This window comes from Nomia melanderi, chromosome 13 (genome assembly GCF_051020985.1).
Source record: "Nomia melanderi isolate GNS246 chromosome 13, iyNomMela1, whole genome shotgun sequence".
Lineage (NCBI taxonomy): Eukaryota > Metazoa > Arthropoda > Insecta > Hymenoptera > Halictidae > Nomia > Nomia melanderi.
In genome coordinates, this window is record NC_135011.1 from 13,805,950 (window position 1) to 13,828,757 (window position 22,808).

At 32.8% G+C, this 22,808-nt stretch overlaps 1 protein-coding gene across 10 annotated transcripts in view; it reads right to left on the bottom strand.

Annotated features, from left to right (window-relative positions):
* LOC116425661 (tachykinin-like peptides receptor 99D) overlaps positions 1 to 22,808 on the bottom strand; it is a 603,076-nt gene that overhangs the window by 347,153 nt on the left and 233,115 nt on the right. For 4 of the 10 annotated variants that reach the window (XR_004234739.2, XM_031973679.2, XM_031973672.2 and 1 more), the window contains exon 1: positions 9,631 to 10,031. The exons of 4 other annotated variants lie outside the window; for them this stretch is intronic. The gene's annotated coding sequence lies outside the window, so the exon portion shown is untranslated. Of the gene's footprint in view, positions 1 to 9,630; positions 10,043 to 22,808 lie in introns of those variants that run through there. 2 more of the 10 variants (XM_031973674.2, XM_031973675.2) reach the window with 1 other exon arrangement.

A 22,808-nucleotide genomic window follows, 5' to 3' on the forward strand; every position in this document is an offset into this window, starting at 1 on the left:
AGTTTCCTTCTGTCTTCTTTGTATGTCGTACAAATATTATTTACTTAAAATGTTTTGTTGCTAAAGTAGAACATAGAAATAATAAATTTCTGGTATTTGATCGAATTCATTGAAAATAAAACTTAGTAAGATCATATTTTCTTTCAATTATTTAAGTAGTATTTACTAATTAAAAAAAAGATAGATACATTTCGTTACATACACCACGCAACAATATTAATTACTGTACAATATGTATACAAGCATAATAAAAGTAAGACGTAATCATATGACAATAAAATAAAAACAACACTTTTCAAATGTAAACGTTTCTTAGAAACTATTTATATGTTGCATCAGATACACAAAGCTAAACAAAAATTTGTTTGGAAATTGTTAAACTACTTGGTATCGAAAGTATTAATGTCGCCTATTCATCTAAACAATTATAACAATAAAACTCAGCAACAAAATGAAACGTTTTTAACAGATTGCAAACGCAATAGCACATAAAGCGTAATAAAAAATGAAAACGTCAGGTTAGTATACTAAATGATAGTTCTAACCTACATATCGTTAATTACATTCGACAAACGTTATAGAAATTTAATCTGAAAATTTTTCTCGTTGACATTACCAACAGCTCAAAGTAATTCTAATAAAAAAAGCATATTAACATATAAATCAATGATAGGCGCCTGAAAAGAGAAGTCAGATGTATTACATTATTTTTTACCGATTATAAATATAAATATTAGAATATATTTAATGACAAATTTTAAATGGCTCTGCTCTGGAGCCCTCGAGTTCAAAGCGTTAACTACACTTTTAACATTAACCTCGCCGTCACTTTGTACATACTTAATCCTATTGTAACCAGTCAAATAACAGACTAAAAAAGAAAAGTAAACAAGTTAGATGATAAATTTTTCTTAGTGGAAACAAAAGGAAAAACAAAAATTAAAAAACTGATTGGTCGGAAAATATAGAAATTGTTATAAAATTAAATGACCGAAAGAAAACGTATAATTCTTTATCAAATTTTAAAACCGGTCATTTGCTGAGTTCGCAGTACGGTTAGTGGTAGTATTGCACCGCCAGATTTTCTCTGATTTTCGTAGATGCTATGTAGATTTTCTCGACAAAATTTCAAAATAACTATTTGAATTTCTTACATTATGTAACAAAGAAAAGTTCTTTGAAATAATTATGCAATACAAATTTAATAGACGTTTCTTAAAATCAATACTTGCGTCACAAATTGACCGTCCTTGAAAACGCAAAAACTAGTAATTGACCAAATGATAGTTAGTAGTTGACCACTTACAGTAAAACGAAAAACATTAAAGGTGATTACTTTAATATTGCCTATTTGCAACGATTGTGACAAATTACAAGTAAAAGGACAAATACAAATGAAAAGAAGTTAATTTTTTATCATAAATTATACACCGTTCCTCAACGATATCGTTAAGGAAATTACAGTACAACGGCATACAACCAACGTCAATTAAATAAATTGTTAATTTTTACGATAAACTATTTAATCCAGATAAAAGTGTTTCGGAGTTGAGTTGGCAGATGCTGCAGCATATCTATGCGCCTTTGTCGAAAAATTGTTACTTTTAAAAACCTTATTTTTTGTGTTTTCCTGAAAAATGGTCAACTACTGATACCAGGTCAATTATTGATGCCTTTACCTTAAGGGAAAAATTCAAAACCGAATGATTTTTTCAACGTAAAAAGCAAATTATTATTTACCGTAGCGACCGGGGAATTAAAAATTTCTTTTGAAGAAGGTTATTTTAATAATATCTTAATTGTGGTTGAAGTATTCAATGGGAATAAGGAATATCATGTTATATTACGTTCGATCTACCTCCATTTCGCAGTACCCATTGATGTTTTAAACTTTTAAAACGTTGCAGATTCATGTTTATTCTACACTAATACTTGCACGATTTTGTAGCTTCACACGTTTATTGCTGAGTAAAAGCGAAATATAAAAGTTATAATCTTCCACAGCTTATCAGTCATAAAGGTTAATCTAGCAGATTAAATATAGGAACTGTAAGTTGACATTAATTTGGGTATTTATGTCTATTAAATAGAGCTTTGTATTAGAAGAACCATTTTATATAGTTTTAGATGTTTCCTTTCCAATTTCGAATTTAGAATCAGACTTTCTGCATTGAACTATTGAATTGTAGAGCATGTTATCGAAAAAATTATGACAACTTACATGACAAAGCTCGAAACTCTAGAATTAATAATATTTAAAATGTTAATAAAAACAATGGTTCGTTTGTAACAACGAAATTTGGGAAGGTGCCTAGATAAAGCCAGTTACAGAAGAAATATTGCCCCGATGCGATTGCTACAAGAGAAGATTAAATAAGCGTTCTAACTAATCGTTTGTGTGGTACCAGGATATAAGCACCCGAAGTTAATGACTTGCCGACAATGTTGGTATCCGATGGACATTACGATTGAAATGGAAAAATAAAGAAGCACGATGTCCAGGTACCTTTTTTGTTAGACAATCGGTTACAGGACTGAAAATATAAACGACATTGTTTATCAATCGAGTCGTGGATTCACGACTGAGAACGTAGTCATTGCACTTGCTACACCGACTAATCGATATTGTGCGTTTTTTCACTCTCTCGCTGTCCTTAAGAGCATGATACTTACGAGCGTGTCGCTCTCTCTAACACATTTCAAGATTCATTCTATATCGTTATATCCCACTTTGTTCCATTTTATTTACTTCCATTCTTTGTTACATGACTGAGCTGCAGCGAGGAATCTGTCGAAACCGAGGCGTCAATGCTACTCAACCGAGCATCCCTATCCCCTTGCCTATGTGCATGTAACGAACGGGATGCACTGTTTGTCAGGTACCATCACTATCGACGAACCGTGAACTTTAGACGCTTATATCTTGGTAACGACTTACACGAAAAATTTCATTTCTATAGTTTGGAAACGTCTGGGTGTGGGCTTCAAAAATATGGAACAAAAGCTATAAGGTTCTATTTAAAAATTCTGACTTTTGCAGAACATTTTAAAGTCACGTCACGATAAAATACAGTTGATTACACACATGATCCCAGCCGGCCTGTGTCTGAAACGGGTAGAGGAGCAAGGGAGGTCCTCTAACTAGCGGCGCTTGGCCCAATAGTAATGGCGGAATTAGTTTCAGCCGTCTTTGTTACTGCCCGAGCCACGAGCTGAGGGGGAGCGTGCAGCCGAATCCCTTTGCCTCTCTTCACTTTTGAGCCACAGGCCGCCTGGGATCATGTGAGTAACAAACTGTACCTACCTCCGTGATACGTAGTATTGCATACTCTGTAACTTTTATTGGATACATTGGTTCATACTACTGGTACTTTTTGCGAAAAAATTTAATTTGTAGCGTTTTGAAAACATTTAAATGTAATCTATAGAAGTATGGAGTAAAAATAGGGTTCTATTTAAGAATTTTAACATGACCCTTACAGGATGTTTCACAGTCAAACATCTAGTACTGTGATATGTAGCAGTTCACACTCTATGTTCGTTTAACACATTTTTTTTGTATTACTCGTATTTTTCGAGACAAATAGGTATTTTCAATTCGCTCGCAATACATTTTGTGTTAACGTAAAACCTATTTATATCTCGGTCATTGTTGAGATTTCAATCTATGTTCACTGGGGTTTTACTACTTAGTTTGACGAGTTCTATTCGCCATTTTATTTGTGCCACAGATTTTTTAAATATCCTATATATAAATGTAGTTTAATATAATCATTCACGTGCTGTGATAATAGAATACTAATTATGAAAGTTTGGAGTATCCGTATCAGCATAATAATCCAACCAGAATGTTATACTAACTCACTTCATCCTTTAATCTTTTAGCTACGGCGCACAGTGGATGATTTAGCCGTTTTAGGCGGCCAAAAGTCAATTTCATAAATTTTGCCTAAGCTATATCTGGGGAGTGAAGCAAGCGAGTGTGATGTATGCGACGGCCTAAAGATAAACAATCAAAAGGGCGTCGAAGATTAGGAGGAGTAGGGCAGTATGCAAGGGAGTCAATCTGCGTCCAGCTTCGAAAGAACGTACGCAATTAAGCAAGCAATTATACTTGTTAATATATTGTTAGTGTTTTCTATCGATTTCTTATTATTTCCTGGGAGATCCTTTAGGAAAACTCAGACAGATCCCTACATATATAATTTTTGCTTTCCGAAATAGTTCTTCTAATTCTTCGAAACATTTTTGTGCGTTTCAAAGAAATTGTGTTCTGCAATATTTGATCTTTTTGTTATTAGAGCATTTTGTCTAAAACACGACACGAAGCATTCAAACGCTCGGATGCGACCGCGTAGGCTCATACAGTTAATATTTATTAAGCTATTATATATTATATAATTAATTGTAATCATACATTATTACATATTGTGTTATTATTATTTATTATGTGTTATGCAATGTGACCCATTCTATATAAATATGCAGATTATACATACAATCATATTTTGCCGACAAAATTCAATATATAGGTGTTTCTAATTTTGGCTGGCTAAAACGGCCAAATCGGTCACTGTGCAGCGAGACTAGTCGCGAAGCTGTACCTTTTTACGGCAAGATATGAAGCAGACTATGTGTAATAAATAATACTAGGATTTAAGACTAATAGAATTTTCCACTGTGAAATTACGTTAGATCAGGCCAGGGGTCCATCCTTTTAGCTACTCTGGATCTCATTATAAGAAAACGAGTGGTTATGGGCCACACATACATTAACCTTTCGCGGTCGAATGTTGCGGTAATGACGAATTCGAGCTGTCATATCTAAAACCGATAGCTGCGAATAAATAATTTAATTATTCACATAATGAGAGATTGATGTGCGATTTTCTTTTTTTTCGGATATTTAAGATTTCGGTACATAATTGTTTATACTTTATTTAGGGGTTTATCGCAGTCGGTTTATGGCAGGTAAATTGCTGCTGCGCTAAATATAGATAGTAAATATAACTGTCGTAATTTAAACCTGAACGCGCAAACAGGTATAGGACGATGTAGTTTTAGTTTATTGCGATACCTTTAAAACAGCACCGAACTCAGGATTTTGGGAATTCTCAGATACGTCACGCCATGACTGAAGATGACTGTTACGTTGGAGGCGTGTGTTTCATCTAACGACCGCCTCCTTGCCGATCACAAAAAACAAAATCCACTAACTAGGAATCATCACTCCGCCAAGCACAGCTTTAAAGGGAGCTGTCTTGGGCCGAAGCTTCAAATATTCGCAGTCGTCCGGACGAACGACAGAGATTTCTCCGGGTGACTCCTGTAATATTGGCGAGAGGACTCTTGTATATTACGTGGTCACCTACATACAAGAAGTAGAGAGAACTTTCGTATATCAAATCGACATCCACAACATTGTTATCCTTGTATTGCTGTTAAGTTTGTTATACTTACAATTATATTGATTCTTTGCACAGTGCACCACGGATTATTTATTTAACATTTCCTTGTGCACCAACAAAAGATCCTTCGAGCCGGATCTTAAGAAACTAAACACAGCGTACTTCGATTAATTGTAACGAGTCGCAGAATACGCCACCATAATTAAATTTTGTATGAAAAGTGTTTCTGAAAGGTTTGAAAAATTTTCGTCTGCGAAGAGTTAATATTATGTTTAACACATTTATATTTAACATGTACCATAGCTTTGTTAATGGGCCTTTTAATCGCATTTTCATAAATTTTGTAAGCTTACGATATTTATTGAAGTACGTTAAAAAAAATTACATACACGAAAGCCACTATAGGGGCACACCGTTTAGAGAGATGGTATCCGCAGAAACCACTATAGTGGCGTACAGTCGCTACAAGGTTAAACCTTTTCAACATTCGTGTACATGAAAACCTGAACAATTGTATATTGATTCGAAGTTTTCATTCCTTGCAGAAAGTTTACTTCTAAGAAGTTTTCTCGTGGTTAAAGGTTTCTTTCCCTTCCACTGGCAAGAATTAATAGCTGTAATGGGAACTAGCGAAAAGGCGTATGCTTTCGCGTAAAATCAAATCAGGGCAGTGATTGAATTTGGAAACTGAAAGATTAAGTAGAGTCCTAAACGAAATTATTGACAGATAAAAAAGTGTAAGCATTTTCGCGCTCAAAAAATATCCGTTAACAAACGAGACGTTAAACGACACATGGTATAATTCATACAGTATCGTAAATTCTAATACTAATTTTTTTAAACATAAAATTCTGTCGGGCCTCCAGAAGATCTCTTCAGTGTCAAATAATGTTTACACTGTTTTAAAGTCAAATACGACGATAAGCTAAATATTTCACATTTTCGCTACTGTAAATCGGGTAATATGTTAGTAAAAATATCATGTAATATGTGCTTTGAATTCGTCTTGATGACTTCTACAGTATGATAAAAAGGATATGTGTCTCTATTTGTAAAACCTAAGGTAACTTCGATTTCGCCATAAAAACAAACTGTTATCGAAAATTTTTTTACTAGTATCTATTGCACACTCCATACTCTGTAACTTTAGAGATAACACCCTGTATCTCAAGGACATCAAAATCACTGATAACGTCTTTTTTCTAACTAATTAATCTAAGGCAGAGATTATAACTTTTATAACCAAAGCGAAAAAGCGTCAGGCTAATAATTACCTTGCCGACTAAACTATTCTTCCTTACGAATAGCAGTCATATATGATTGAAAATGTTTTTCATTGCCAATATCTATTATTGACGAAAGAAATTATTCATAACAATTACAGGCAAAGGAAATTTACTTTGGTTACTCATAACTATTATTGATAAGAGACATTGTATTTTAGTTTACTTATTACGTAGCATGGTGTGTAAGTAAACTGGACACTTTTGCGTTTGTCTGTACAGTGAACATTGAACAGTGACCAAGAAGTAGAATCGATTCTACTACGAGAAACGAAGATTTTAACATGGCGGTCGTAGATAAGTACAACGAATGGAAAGAGAAAAGAAAGACTGAGGACCGAAGCGTTCGGTAACATTAAGGGCTTGCAATGAGTTTGAGACCTTTAACTCGAAAATCAAACTTTTTTATCTTTTACTTTTGATGAATGAAACTTTGACCATCATGTTTGTTATATTTTTCTGATTAAAACGACACCAAACAAGGTAGAATTATGACCATAGTTACTTGTGTAACAAGCGATTGAAGTTTTAAATATAGAAAAGTACTGCGTATAGAAAAGAAAGAGACATTAGCATCTTCGCGTTCGACCATACATTTGCCACTCATGATGTGTCGAGAAAAATTTATTGTAGATGTGGTGAGGTTGGCGACGTTACAATTATGAAGAGATCCCGGATATTGCACTTATCCAATACTCACTCTAGTTGTTCTTTTCCTTGAATTCGTTGAAAAAGTTCCGTAACACATTTCGTTTTTAATTGAGAGTGAGAAATATTTGTGCAAAACATAAGGTGTTGACAGTGATGCTCAATGTCAACGTGTGTCCTTATGTTTCGCGCAAATATTTTTCACCCTCACTTAAAAACGAAGTGTGTTACGGTACTTTTTCAACAAATTTCACAAGATAAATGTTTGCTCTAACGCATTCTGCAATTAGATTTTCTCGTAGATGCTTAGTTTTTAAAATAAATTGAAATATATCCGCAAAAATCGATGCGTTTCGGGTGCTGTTTTGCCTTTCAACATTGTTTAAACATGTTTAAATGTTTATATTGTTATCGAAATTTACATCATTATATTCAGGATAATATTATAAAGATCGCGCATTATATTAAGATCGCGCATTAAACCTTCTGTAATAAAAAAGAAGTTAAATTTTATAGATCAGTATACATAATTGTTTTCTTAAGCGCATCGTTGTTTTGGTAAGGAGTTTGTATGAAGAACGCTTTCATTTGTGTTTAGCAAGCAGGAAAACATTTATAAAGGCTTTTATACACAGTAAAACTTTTCTCGAGATATATCCAAGAACAAGTGATGGTACGATATGAACATATTGTATTTACCAATAGTGAAAGAGACTCAAGCCCATCACTTGTTATTTATCGGAGAGGTTAATTCGTGTTGTTTCTATGTAAATAGATAAACAACAGATATAGTACAAAAATGATTGTTTCTTGAAAACAAGGTTAAATAGGACAAACATTTATAGAAACATTTTCCTTTTTATTAACTGACTTACGTAATTACATACATATGTATTCGTAATTAATGCTATTGAAAATATGCATGTTTCATTTAGAATGCCTCTTAGAATCTGCATATTATAGAAATTCTATTCTGGGTCAAAATGATGATCTGTCATTCGACATTAAGAATCTCTACAATCTTTACTTGCCTTCTTTGACTAGAAATGTCGTCTTTGTTTCTGTCATTTGACGAATGATAGTAAGTATACGTTTGCATTTGTAAATGCTCACATAAAAAGATATTAATAGTGAGTGATATTGTTCAATTGAAAATTCTTATACTATCTGACCTTGACAACTAGACTTTGATCTTAGATTACAAGATCAATCTCCTTTGTTTCATCTTTCGCATTATTTTAAAAGTAAATCATTTTATTCAGTTGAATCAGCAAGATGACACAAATATTAAATTGCATCATATGACATTGTGTTTATGTGTACCTACATTGTTTAATACCTCATTGTTTCCTGTATAACATCATCAAAATTTTAATTCAAATTTTCAAAAAGCAATAGAATACCAAATGACAAAATCGAAAATTGTCAGCACTTATTCCTCTTCAGATTCAATCAGGATTTAGACGTGACCAAAGTCGCTACAAATAGTGGAACAGTCTGTAAATGAGATTCTATCGACTATTCGACCGTTTGAAAGTGATCTGTGGGTTTCAAAGAGGAGAATTTGTACCTTAATGTTAGTAAATTTTCATCTAAAATTGAGATTTGGATAATACCATCTTGTAGAGGCTGATAAACAATTATCAAATAATATATTGTATATAATAGATTGTATATAAATCCGATTTTGCAAAAAGATGTATATGTGAAATCGTTTTTGATGATTACCGTGTAGTTTTTACAGTACTAAAGTAACTGTAATCATATAATTTTACAAAATATATTGTGTTTAGATATGATTTTTGGAGCAAATTACTCTTTTCTGTAAGAAATGTACGAAAGACTGATTGTGTTGAAACGCTGCGAATATATCGCCATTGTAATTTATGCATGTACCAATTAAAACATATAAATACATAAAATTTTAATCTAAATAACTTAATTGATACATCGAATGTATTCCAAATCATTTACGAATTAAAAACTTGATCCTTTAAAGAAAAGATGCAATCGTTGAAAGTAATATATTTTTTCTCCTTTCCATTTGCTGTAATGAACTTCCTTCTTTCTTAAATTATGGAAGTAATAATTTCACTCATCCGGGCCGTGCAAATTGAACTTTTGTTCGTTGCTAAATATTACTTTTCCCCATTATTCCTTTGAATGTTAATGGTCTTTAGCAAACTAAGCGTTTCTCTTTATGCTGAGACGTTAAAGGGGATCGGTGTTTCAATTTTAGACGTTTTAGACGTTTTAAACGCTTACAATCTGTTGAAACGCGTAATACGTACTTTTTATTTGTCACTGCGCCTGCTGCTTTTGCAATTTCCCCTGCATCCTTTTTAGAATTGGAAGCTTCGCCCGCAATGCCTCGTTTCTGTCGATCTGTTAGCACACGTGGACGTTCACTAGGTTTTCTTTTTCCCGAAATTCTCGGGATTTTGTAATAAAACGCGTAGGTACTACCGCACGACTTCGATTAACTAACTCCGCAACTTTTGAAATGGAATACCTCTAAGATCGAAATAATAAAATTCTATTTATTTTGTTTCGGTTTAGAACCTTTACTCCAGTCATTTTTAAACTAAAATTGACAATAATGCAATCACACTACCTACGGATATACTCGATAGAATTCTTCCGAATAACGCTTCAGCGACAACTAACGAGGACTTGAAAATGTACATGTGGCGTATCATTTTGTCTAACTAGAAGAAGCTTGTATTTATATTTCTTTCCGTAACATTCGTAAATCAAGTTCCAGGAAACTAATTTTTTTTGCGTGTTTACATACAATGTCAGGTACAATATACACGGTGTACTAAATATATATTATCTCACGTGTATATTTAGAACTAAACATACGCGTGGGGTGGCGTAATATTTTGTCCAGTATTGTAAACATGTGAGAGACTACGATTTTGACTTACAGTTTGACACAAAATTATCTAGACAAGAGGTAATACTATATGTCAATGAATTTTAAACAAATTGGAACTAATGTTATATATGTAAATTTTATTTATTACATACTCCCATAATACGCAAGTTATTTATTAAAAAATTCAAATTCATATTTCCATTTGTGTTTGAATAACCGATATTAATAGCGTAAAAATGTCGAAAAGATACAGCTACTCCCGCCAGAAACATTGTAGAATCGTTAGATTTAAATATTTTTGCAAAGACAATTAAGCAAAGACTAAAGAAAGTCGAATTAAAGTGCTGTAAAGCTAGATGTGAACCATATATTGGCAAAATCAGATTTTCTTCAATTAAAAAGAAACATCAAACATGAAGACAACGAAATGCAACGCACAAACAACAATTTATAACACCAACTATGAAATTTTTTGGAAGAGCATTGATGGTTTAGGGGTGTTTTTCATGATACGGGATTGATAGATCAGTTCAAATCGATGATATAATGAATGTAGACAAATACATTGATATATTAAATGAAGATTTGGAGCAAACCATTTTAAAAATAGGGACCGAGGAAAGATTTTTATACCAATAGGACAACGATTCGAAACATACTGCAAACAAATTCAATCAGCACAGAGTCCTGACTTGAACCCAATTTAGAATTGATGGGGTTTATTGGATGCGAGGCTTCACTGAATAAATGGTATAATAAAACACACTTTTTCGTAAGTAGATCGTAAGTTTAATAAATAATATTTCATGACGTTTGGAAGCCATAATTAAAGCAAAAAGCAACAATATAAAATATTAATTTTATTATATATTTAATTGATAACAAGTTTTACATCCACAAATAGTTGATTTTTCTATTTAATATCATTTACTTGTACAGAAATCTAAACATTATTTTCAATTTTTCACTAAATAGTCTATGTACTATGAGGGTGTATAATAAATGAAACTTAAAAATGTTCCACTAATACGAGTTTGTTTAAATTGCATTGATACCTCTTATCATCAACTGCCCACATAATTCTGTCCCCGACTGTATTTGCAGTATTGATATTCCTGACAATGATTGTTGGCATTGACGACTAAAACATGCTTTCATACTAAACATTACTAATATTTATTGTTCTTTTGTTTAATGGATGTCTGATGTTTCAACAGTAATAAAAAGTTCTTACACGTGTTTATTAAAGGGAAATTTTCTTTTGGTTTATTTTGTTATTTTTGAAGATATAACGGAAATAGGTTATTTTATAATTATTTGCACGCGAAATTCACGACGGCCGCGACCGAATTTTTGTGGCGTCGATAAAGGCCGTAAATCCTCGTGTCACCGCTATTCGCGTGATTCCTTACGAACGGTTAATTGAATATGGAATATTAATTCGAGTAACGAATGATTGAAGACAAGTGAAAGTGAACCTGAAAGTTGCAAGTTGTGAAACGTAAATATCTACGTATGAAGGTTAAGGCTTGTCTACCACGCGAGGTGTGTTTGCAAACTGATAACTTTTCTGAATCATTTGGTTGTACGTTAAACCCCTTTGCGGACGGGGCGATTTTGAGTAAACCATACCGTGGGGCCGAGCCGCTATCGCGATAGTAATTTAAAACTACCAGCGCATATTTCTGCTTAATCATTTGACTGCTGAGGAGCGCTATCGCGCTCCTCTTATGTTTTGCCAAAATTGTGAAGAGCGCGATAGCGCTTCTTTTTTGTTCGTTCAAAATTAATTTGCTCTATTTGTAAAAAGGGAATTCACGCACTTTGTATAAAAAAACTCGTGTAAAGGATCATAAAAAATTATTTGTGTTAATTTGAGTGAATTATAAGTGCTTTTTACTAATTTTATCCACAAAATGAATTAAAACAAATTTAAGTAAATAAATGGTATTTTTAAAATTTTTTGTTGTTGCAATACAATATAAATGAGTTTATTGTATGAAAATTGTTTTCCCTTTTTCTCATACACGCGCAATTAGTGCCGCAGTTTTGGCATATGTCTGAAACAATCCGTCAGTAGCCAAACAGTTAAACGCGATTTTCGTTCATAGCGCTCCAAGATGTCAAATTATAGACATATTTAGATATGTAATGCAGAGATTCTGCAGAAGATAAATAAGATATTAGTACTATCAGTTGTTTTCATCGAACGCATATATGTGTTTCTCGGCCATAGCAACGCACTACGTGGGACATATATATGAGTCTTTCGGCTCTATCAGTTGTTTTCACCGAACGCATACATGAGTACCTCGGCCAAATTGATGATTTCCGCCGAACACATATTTGCGGCGGTAGTCCGCAAAGCGGTTAAGATAGGAATAAGAGCGTTTGACGTCTTCTCTTCGTCGAGTCGAACTGACAAGGGAACATTATCATCCCGCATGCGCCGATTCCGATAAAATTTATATGAGACATGATTCTCAAAAAAATGTTTGCCACATATTGTGTTTACCGGTCAACATCTATGTTGAAGGGGTGAAAACACTCTTTAAAGTAGTTGAAAATATATTCTTTAAAATGTCTTTAAAACTACGAGATGCAGGAAAGAAATTTTTTTTTAATTGTTCACCTTGAAATAAAAAATTTAATTATACAAGAAATGTATTTTAAAAGGTATTTGTTTAAATAATATATTAAACATTGTAATTTCATATGAACCTTGTATTCATTTTTTCACAAATATTCATTTATCGTAGTGTAAATCTGCATGTGAAATCTATGGACTAAAACACAGAATACGTGTTCTTAGAATTTTTCGATTTTTAGTATTTAATTTTAATTGTTGAACACGTTATTTTCTTTTAGTTTTTGTGGAAGAAAGCTTTCGGAACTGTTTTGTAGATGGTACTGTGGGATTGGCGGGAACAAGCACAAGTGTATTTGTATGTTTATTGCAATGGACTGTAAGCGACTAGAATTAAACTGAACTATGTGTCTTAATCTATTCTACGCAATACTACGCTATTTCACGCTGATTTAGTCTGATCTACTACTCTATATTCTTAAACTACACTGTTCCACGCTAGTCCACTCTGTCTTGCTCCTCTCAACTACGCAACTACACTATCTACGCTAGTCCACTCCGACCTGCTCCTCTCAACTCGCAAAACTACTCTCTCTTAAAAAAGTCTTTACAATCATCTTAAATACTAATCTCGTCAACACGGGGCATGATTCTGCAGGCCATCTTCGGCCGCCTGCGAACCATCTCAGTTCAAGTGACCTGGTCGTAACGGTCCGAGTATACCTGATTTTATCATTATTTTCGAAAACAAAGTTTATTGTGTTGGTCAAGTCAAAACTAAATAGCCATGGGTTCCCACAAGAACTACAAGAACGTAGCACATTTTAATTCTAAAGACATTGCTCGTAGTTTCTTTACCTTATGTACAGCATTAAAAAAACACATTGAAATTCAGGAGAATTCTTCAAATGGATAGAAATAGTGTACTCATCCTACATCCCCCCACACACAAACTTCAATTTTAGACTTTCAGGAATACATTTAAACTTTTCTGTCCACAAGCACTTATATAACCTACAGGAACTATAAACAAACTTTGAAGCACCAGAAAGCATCCTTAGAAGCTAATGGACAATAAATATGTTGCCTCGACACCATGTCCTCACATATTAAACTATCTTCTTTAACACTTTGACTGCCACATCACCCGAATTCGGATGACAGAGTTTCTTACAGCAACTTAAAAATTAATTTTCTTGGTGACATATCGGATGAATCGAATTCTATTAGATGTATTAAATACAGAAAGGGCAGTAGAGCAATCGTTACGAAGAATCTCGAGACCTTTTAGTTTCTCCTTTATTAAGAAAACTGTTTCAATTATATAGGAGTTATGGTAAGTTTTTATTTGACAGTCAACGTGTTAACCTGTTAACTGTGGAATTTAGTTTGAAAAATCTCTTGTTTTGTGCGAAATAAAATAAAAAAACGAAGTATGCACTCGTCAGACGCAGGACAAATGCACTTAGGGTATATTTTAATGAAAACCCAAAGCGAAGCAAAGAAGAATTACACGTTCATCTGGAAAAAATAAAGAATTCATCGTTGACAGAATTAGTATCATTTCAAGCTTTAAGATGACGTGTATACTCGCCAAACGCAGCTAACTAGTTAAAAAGAGAAAGGTGGTTTATCATCAACAGTATATAATAGATTACATTTCCCGGACAAGCAAGCGTTGGTTTAAACGATATAATAGTAAACCGATATTGATATCGAGGTTTCATCGAATAAGGTTGGAGACGTTTCCCCATCTGAAAGGTGATTCTCCCTGTCTTCTTCCGTGATTTCCCACTATCTGGGATCTTTCCGGTTTCCCATTTTCTTCTCAACCACACCCTCATTGTTTTTCCCTACCCGACAACGGTAAAATTTATTCCGAGCGTAGGAGGGTCGTAAGAGTTCTCCGCTTGGACGAGAACGTATTAGTGCGACACAGGCCTTTTGTCGCTACGATACCGAACACCTAAATATGAACGGAAGAGCCCACCACTAGTCTCAAGCTTTCCATTCAAGCTCTCACACAACCCTCCACCTTTTATTCTCCCCCTTTCACACCGAATTTTATACACAACCCCTCGGCTATTTCGCAAGTTTGATTCAATACATTATCTGGAACGCCTCTTGTAAACCGTCCTTTATCTTCTTGGTAAGATTGATGTCAGAATTTGAAGATATTGCCTGTATATCGAGTTCGACAATATTTCTATACGAACAGATTATCAACTCGCCCCCTGCCTTCCATAAACATTTCTAAGACATGTAGTTTACATGGTTACATGTATAATATATAATGTTTACTTTGTTTTAGTGCTTGGAGCACATCAATGCCGCAAAACGTGTAATAATCAAACAGAATTTAACTATGACAATGTATTAATAAAGAAACGAAAAGAGAGGAAACTTACTCAAGTATCAAAATGTAAAGTTAAATTAGAAAGCTATAAATATTGAGCCAATCATTCGGTAGAGCGTTCTCCGATGATGCCTTTGCAAGTTCTTGTATTTAATTGCAGTAAGTCTCATATAGATTTTCGATTACAATGCTTCTATGTATATTGAAAATTATAGTGAGGACAAAAGTAACACGTGTTATTGCACAGTAGATATATATGCATATTATGGTATCATAATTCGGGTTCGAAGTAGTTGCAATTTAATACTTATTATAAAATATACTTATTTAAATATTTTTTATATATGGTATTTTATAATAAAAATCCTATTGTGCATTGGAAGAAGTATTTTTATTTCATTTTTCATGAAATAATTATTGTTACTTTCGTTCTATCCCTACAAGATGAAAATAATAATGTGAGTGTTTGCGGAAAACTGACATATGTACCTATTTGATTGTTTCTCATAAGTAGTCATTGGGGATCAAATGATTAACCAATATACATATTTCTTTAAGGTATAATTTTCTTTTTTATATATTTTGAAGATCGTCGGAAGTTAGACCAAACGTAAAAAAATGTTATTTTTGCATTTACCGCTTTCCCCTACTTTATTTTTACTTTATTATTTCTTATTTATTGTGCACTTTCTGCAGGAATTCTATTAAAAACATTTACGATTAAATTCTCAAGAATTAGAATAACTGAATAGTAACCAAATAAACATGAATAGTAATAATTATACAATAGTACGTTGTAGTGTTTTTTATCTTCATCTTTTCTCTAGTTTTCTGCGACATTATACAATAAACTTTTATTTTTTTATATGTTATGATACTTAATAAAAAATTCTCGTAGATTTTTATTCTTTGAACGCTAATTTCAATTTCAAAGTCAAGTTTTTAACTTGAAACATTTTTGTTATAAATGATTTTTGAGAAAATACTTCCATTGACTCTTCCACATAAAATAATAAATATTTTTAGAACGTTACACAAATTTAAAAACACTTAGTTTATTTTTAAAGCAAGCTGCAATCGATCATAATTTTTTTCAAGTATTCTTCTCTTTTATATTCTCTAGAATTCTCTTTTATAAATAATATCAGCAATTTATGAATTTTGTTCGCAATATGAAAATAGTAAATGTGCTCAAAGTAACAGTATAAAGTTTAAGTAGTATTAACTTCTTCTCCTATTGATGGTATTAAAAGATTTATTCTTGCACATTCGATACTACTTTTCTTCTGTTCACACTTACAAGATTTCTCTCCGCTTTTCGCTCTTTCCTGATCGTGCATTACCAGAGGAAACGTTATATTTTTCACGAACTGCTCCCATGTTACTCAGCCATAATACGAATTTTCTGTTCACGAATACTATATTCTATATGTCAATTTCAAATTGCTTTCCTAAATTCAGTTCCCCATTGTAATTTAAGAAACCAATGGTAGTGATATTAATTTGCGGTAAGATTGTACGAATTCGACCATGTAAAATCTTTTAGAAGTTCAATCTCAAATGTTAACAAGTAGGTTATAATTTACAATAATATTCAGTTGAAACAATGTTTTGATTTTTAACTCGATCAATTTTATTAAGACAATTATCGTGGGGCAGACCGAAGCGGATCAAATCACGAAGCGAATCGGATAAAAATGAAAATATTGGCCGTATTTTTGTACATTGTTATAGAAATGAGCCCGAGCTCGATTTACCTCGAAGTTTGGAGGTGAATCGAATATTTCTCATATTTCAGTGTGTTGTGTATAAAACGAAGATTTTCCAGTTTTCAACATTTTTTTACTGACATTGAAGCTGAATGCGTATTAGTAACCAATTTATACAAGAAATTTTCATTGTAAGTTTTAATTATTTGTTTTTCCCTGTTAAATCTGAACTGATCCGATTCGCCTCGGTCTACCTGAAATATACATATGTTTCTGAACGTTTCATACAGCTGTTTATGCAGTTATAATAAATGTTGGGATTCCTTGATAAAACAAATTCTTGTGAATTACCTATTACAGCGGCAGAATTTCTAAATTATTAATCACTGAAATGACTGCACAAACATTAAGATAAATATAGACTTGTCAAAGACTTTTTGTTACATTTTGAATAACATTCTTTTAATTTCTTATTCAGGACTAAAGTAGCTTAAACTTAATATTTTCTTGTCGTAAATAAACAAATATTGTGCAGCGATCTAACATTAAATATACCAGTGATAGTATAAATGCGGAAAACGTGGAGATGCACAAAATTAGATGTAGGTTTGAGTTAGAGTTGGAAAAGTATTGCGGAATTAGGCGAAAACCCAGAGGTATCTTCATACATACAAATATTTGGTATGCTGTAACTTTCGTAATACTATGACTTGAATTTGGCTTCTGATCTGTGGATCGATCACGTTCGTGCTATGCCTGTTGATATGCTCAGCTTGGTTAGATGATTAAGTACTAGCGAAATACGTAATAAGCCTTTATTCGAATTGCGAAGAATATAATTTTCTTTTGAAGAAATTTCTAATTGAAACTTTTTATCTTCTCTTGCAAATGAAGTTTATGCTATCAATTGTCTATCATTATGTTGTTCATAGAATACACAATTAAAATATAAAGGTGTATTCTATTAACAACATAATTTTATCTGCTTTTGGTATATAACTATGCTTCATTGTCTCTGATGTTTCTGAAGATATAAAAAACTTTATTATAACTTTACAGCATTATTACTTATTACAAAAGTTGTTCAATCTAAGAAAGGCTATACTGTAAAAGTTATAATTATTTTGTAAGTAGAAGAGTTCTGGAGATATTAAGGGCATATTCATTTTCTTTTTAATGGAATCATATGATTTTTTTATATAACAATCGATGCAGCTCTATATTTTACATAAACGAAGTATTAACGCGTGTATGTGAACAAATAATTAGTTTAGGAGGTACTACAACTTTAATTTTATTGAATTCCTGAGATCTTATTTTCTATATTTTCGTGTTTACCAACTAATAGCAGCTGTCGACACGAAGATCTAAAAAATTCCAAGAATATTAATTCCATTCCATTAAATAAATAGAGGTGACCAAATGATGACGTTTCCAAAACTTTTGCATCTATAAAAAAAATCATTTAGTATGACCTATCCCGTGAATGAATACAATTGGAATTAAACAACGAAATAATATTTATAATGCCTTCTTCACGTTGAAATTTAAAATCTATAACTATACTATAACTGTACTATAAAAATCTATAACTTCGCTACTGATTTACAGATTTTAGTGAAATTTGGAGGAGTTGATCGTTACGATAGGATTTTTGTATTCTATTAATTTAAATGACATTAAAGCAATGACAGTTCAGATATTCAATTATTAGGCATGCTAAACTTATAACCACTGTGCCTTTGTTCACTATCAGTTCAATAGTATTGTTTTTCGTCAATAAATTGTATATCTATATTTCCTTCCCAAACTGTAAATAACGCGAGATTATGGTCGTTCTGCTGAAAATAAATTTGTTGTCTCATAGATACTTCAATTTTATTTTTATCGTAATAATTTTTATGATACACAGAATTTTTCACTTAATAATTATTAAGAAAGAAGTTCTTAAAGTTTATCCATGTTTAGGACGTCTATAGGTGGGGTCCTCCTTTAATTAAATAATTAATATCTTACAAGGTAGCGCCTTGTAGCATCTAATTTTTTTCCTAAGAGAGGAAGCTTCACTTTTTAACACAGTATCAATAAGGACTCATTGCAAACGATGCAACTTTTTAAAACCTTAAAAGAAGTTTAAATTTTTATTAAGGCTCAACTTGTTTGATTTAAATGTAATTATTAAAAAAGTTATTAACATTCTACCTCAATTTACTTTTCTAATAATCCATATAGTTAATTATGCAGTGAATTTAAACAACATCTTACAAAATATAACTTCACAGACTATAAATTAAAGATACTGAGCGTAAATGTCCTTGGTAATTTGTGTAATTATCATCCATTAATTTTAAATATCAATAACTAGAAAAAAATCAAATACTGAAAAACGGATTTTATCATATTATACCACAATTATATCTCTATCAAATCACATGAATTTTTTTTTAATTTACAACATTACGAAAATCGGCTTTTGATCATCGTCAAGCATTTCACCCCACTGTGCGCTGTGGCGCGGCTGCATGCCATGATCCTATTATCACGGTCGCAGAATTCATTGTAACGTTATTAGAAGTTTATCGTAAATTTCTCGAAAACTGAGTGACATCGCCGAGTCGGTTATTTGAATTGAAGAAATTAGAGTGCCAATTTCTATACACATTCAAACATCATCTTAATCGGAGAATGTTCCGGCACGGTTTATTTAGCTTAGACGAAGAAGTAAATTTTGGAAGTATTTTATTGCTAGCTGCAATCATTAAATCCGATATCATAAATGACCAGCTGTCGAAACTAACATGTCATAAAAAAGCGGCAGCTCAACCACCTAAATCTCCAAGCGCACAGCCACCGGTACCTTTGCAGGTCAGAAGGGACAACGTACCTCCTACCTCCACTACTAGTAATGTGGGCGTAGGTCAAAACCATAACTAGCAACACCCCGAGTGTTTTAGCTTCTGATTTGTCACTAAGGACACCGCCCTATCTCTGTATTTTTATATATATAGAGAGACATTGAGACAGATAGATAGACAGACATACATCACAAGTTCATAACAATCACGCTGTACTCACTGGACAACACACACACTTTAACTTTGTAAACACACACACGTTCCTTTCACTCAATATTCAACAAATACAGTCCACTTTCGAACGAGAAAAGGAGAAGCCTTTTTTAGTTCAAGTCCACTATTACTGCCTAGACAGCGTGCACGACCAGAGAAAGAGAGCCCCGTTTTCGACATGTATGTCAGATACTACAAAATCAACGCATACCGTCATCACATATGCCTCTCTATACCTTATAACTTTCATTTGAAACATTTGTTCATGAGTAAAGGCTGTTTAAATAGCCTACTTCATACATTTGCTACTTATACAATTTTGAATATTTGATGCTTGGGCTGTGATAAAAGAATTTTCTTAAACGACGGTAGTAAACGGACTAAGTTAAGTTTACAATACAAACGTGACTTCTTTGCCACTTGTGAGATTAAGATTCCAATATACGTGTTTGCAGTTATCCGGTGGCCAGACTCCCAGCTCCAAGACACTTACGAGAATTGGAACATGGAGACCTGCTCTGCAAACATTCAATAGACAAATGTATTTCTATGAGCGACTCCTGCGCATAGAATGATGTATAAATACATATGTATGCAGTAAACGTGTACTCATGCGATTATGTTCTTTACACGTTTTCACGTGCTCTTAAATATAGTATATAGCCGTTGGACAGTTAAACGTGAAGTTTCGAGTTTCATCTCATCAACTGTAGAAAATGAAGAAACCTCAACCGAAATATACACATACACGAAAATATTCGAACGTTTACATTTTTAACATATAATGAATGAAATCTGTATATGTATTAACTAAAGTATTTGGATAGGATAGGTTTTAAGGTAGTACAAGCAAAATTAGAAATTAAACATTGACCACTAGTGGCTCACAAAAGTATTCGGACGTTGTAGAAGTTTTGTAACAACGAAAAACTCCCGAAGGTTGTGAAATGTGAACAAACATTGTTTACTTCACTGAATGTTACTCTAACAGAAGCACTGTTAGAAATTTCGTTTATAACTTTCATTATTGGTAGAAAGACGAAGTGAATCGAAAAAAATCTGGAACAAGCAGATCTGTACGAGAATTGATAGTGAAGTGACATAGGGAAGGCAAATCACAGTGAAATTGCAAAGTTGTTAGCAGGAGTAAGTCTACTGTCTATTATATTGTGAAAAAATTTAATACGCAACATAACATTGTAAATAAACCTCATTGTGAGCAATCAGAAAAACTGACTGTAAGGGAAGAAAGGACAATTATACGAAAAATCAAAACAGATTCTTTTATTTCTGGATCACAATTAGTATCAATGGAACGCACACAGTTCCGAAAGAAGCACATCCAGAATTATGTCAGCGATTGTTACAAAACAATGGTTTACACACACCAGTTCCATAAAGGAACCCATTTATTAGCAAGAAAACTAAAATTCTACGTTTAAAGTTTGTTAAAGAAATTTTTAGTAGAGACAATTCGTATTGGTATACACTATTATTTTCTGATGAAAGTAAATATAATATTTTTGTTAACGATAGACATAAAAGTGATGAATGAAAACAAAATACAGAATTATAAACAAGAAATCTACAGCCAACTATTAAATATAATGACGAATTTGTGATGGCACGTGAGTGTATGGTAGCTCGCAGTGCTGTGGAAAACCTTGTGTTCATCGATGGGATCTTAGATAACGTGGATATTTAAAAATTTTGCAAAACGATTTGAAAGACAGTGTAACAAAACTGAATCTACCAACTAATATTTGTTTCCAATTGGTTAACGATCCAAAGCATTCTGTGAAAGTAGTCAAAGAATGGGTGCTGTATAACGTTCCGCACATATTGCCACATCCACCGCAAAGTCCCGACCTTAATCCTATTGGGCACTTATGGGATGAGATGGAAGGAAGACTACGAAATACAGTTATTACTTCGAAAGAAGAATTGAAACGAAATATTATGGAAATATGGCAGTATGGATGCAAATATTACTTCCAAGTTAGTTCATTCAATGGAAAATCGACTTAAAGCTGTCACAAAACCAAAAGACTTATCCGATATTATATATGCCAAATTATTTCAAATGTTTTAGTTTAATATACAAATTTCACTCATTATATGTTAATAATTTAAACGTTCAAATATTTTCGTGCATGTGTGTATGAACATACAGGGTGTATACAAATAGCTCGATAGCATGATTCTATAACTCTGGATTGATAAAGATTGAAAAAGAAAATCCGTGAAAAAATTAACTTTGAATTTTGAGGTTAACATTGTTTTCACTCAAATGTGGTCTACTCATTGCAAGAGAAAACAAGTCTCTAAAGAACCGTGGGTCAAAACTTAATCGTTTTCGTGAAAACGGACGTCGAAGTTTAATAAGTTCTCAAGATCTCTTACATATTATTACGTACAAAGAATATTTTTCCGTTCGACTTTCCCTCGGGAATCTTCGAGTCTGTCTCTGGCCATTTGATAATACCATTGTTAATTTTACCAACCATTTGATATCTTTGATAACCTTGTTCAACCCTTAATATAAAAGCTCAGGTTGCAGTCTGGATTCACTGGGGGATAGAGAATTTGAAATGTAACCCTACGTGATCTTAGTATTCTAAGCAGTTAGCGCCACCTATTTTTGAAGCTATAAAAATTCCGTAATTTTCATTCTCGTTACTCCAAAATCATCTAATCACTCGTAAAGTGGCATTGTGTTACTTTTTCTTTCAAAAATGTTAATTTTCCAAAAAATAAACTGATAAAATAACTAATATACTGATTGAACGTTCGATTGAATATTTGTAGTGTTGCGAGGTCTACTAACAATCCTAGCAACTTCCTGATCTCGCAGCGAGTTCGTTCGCG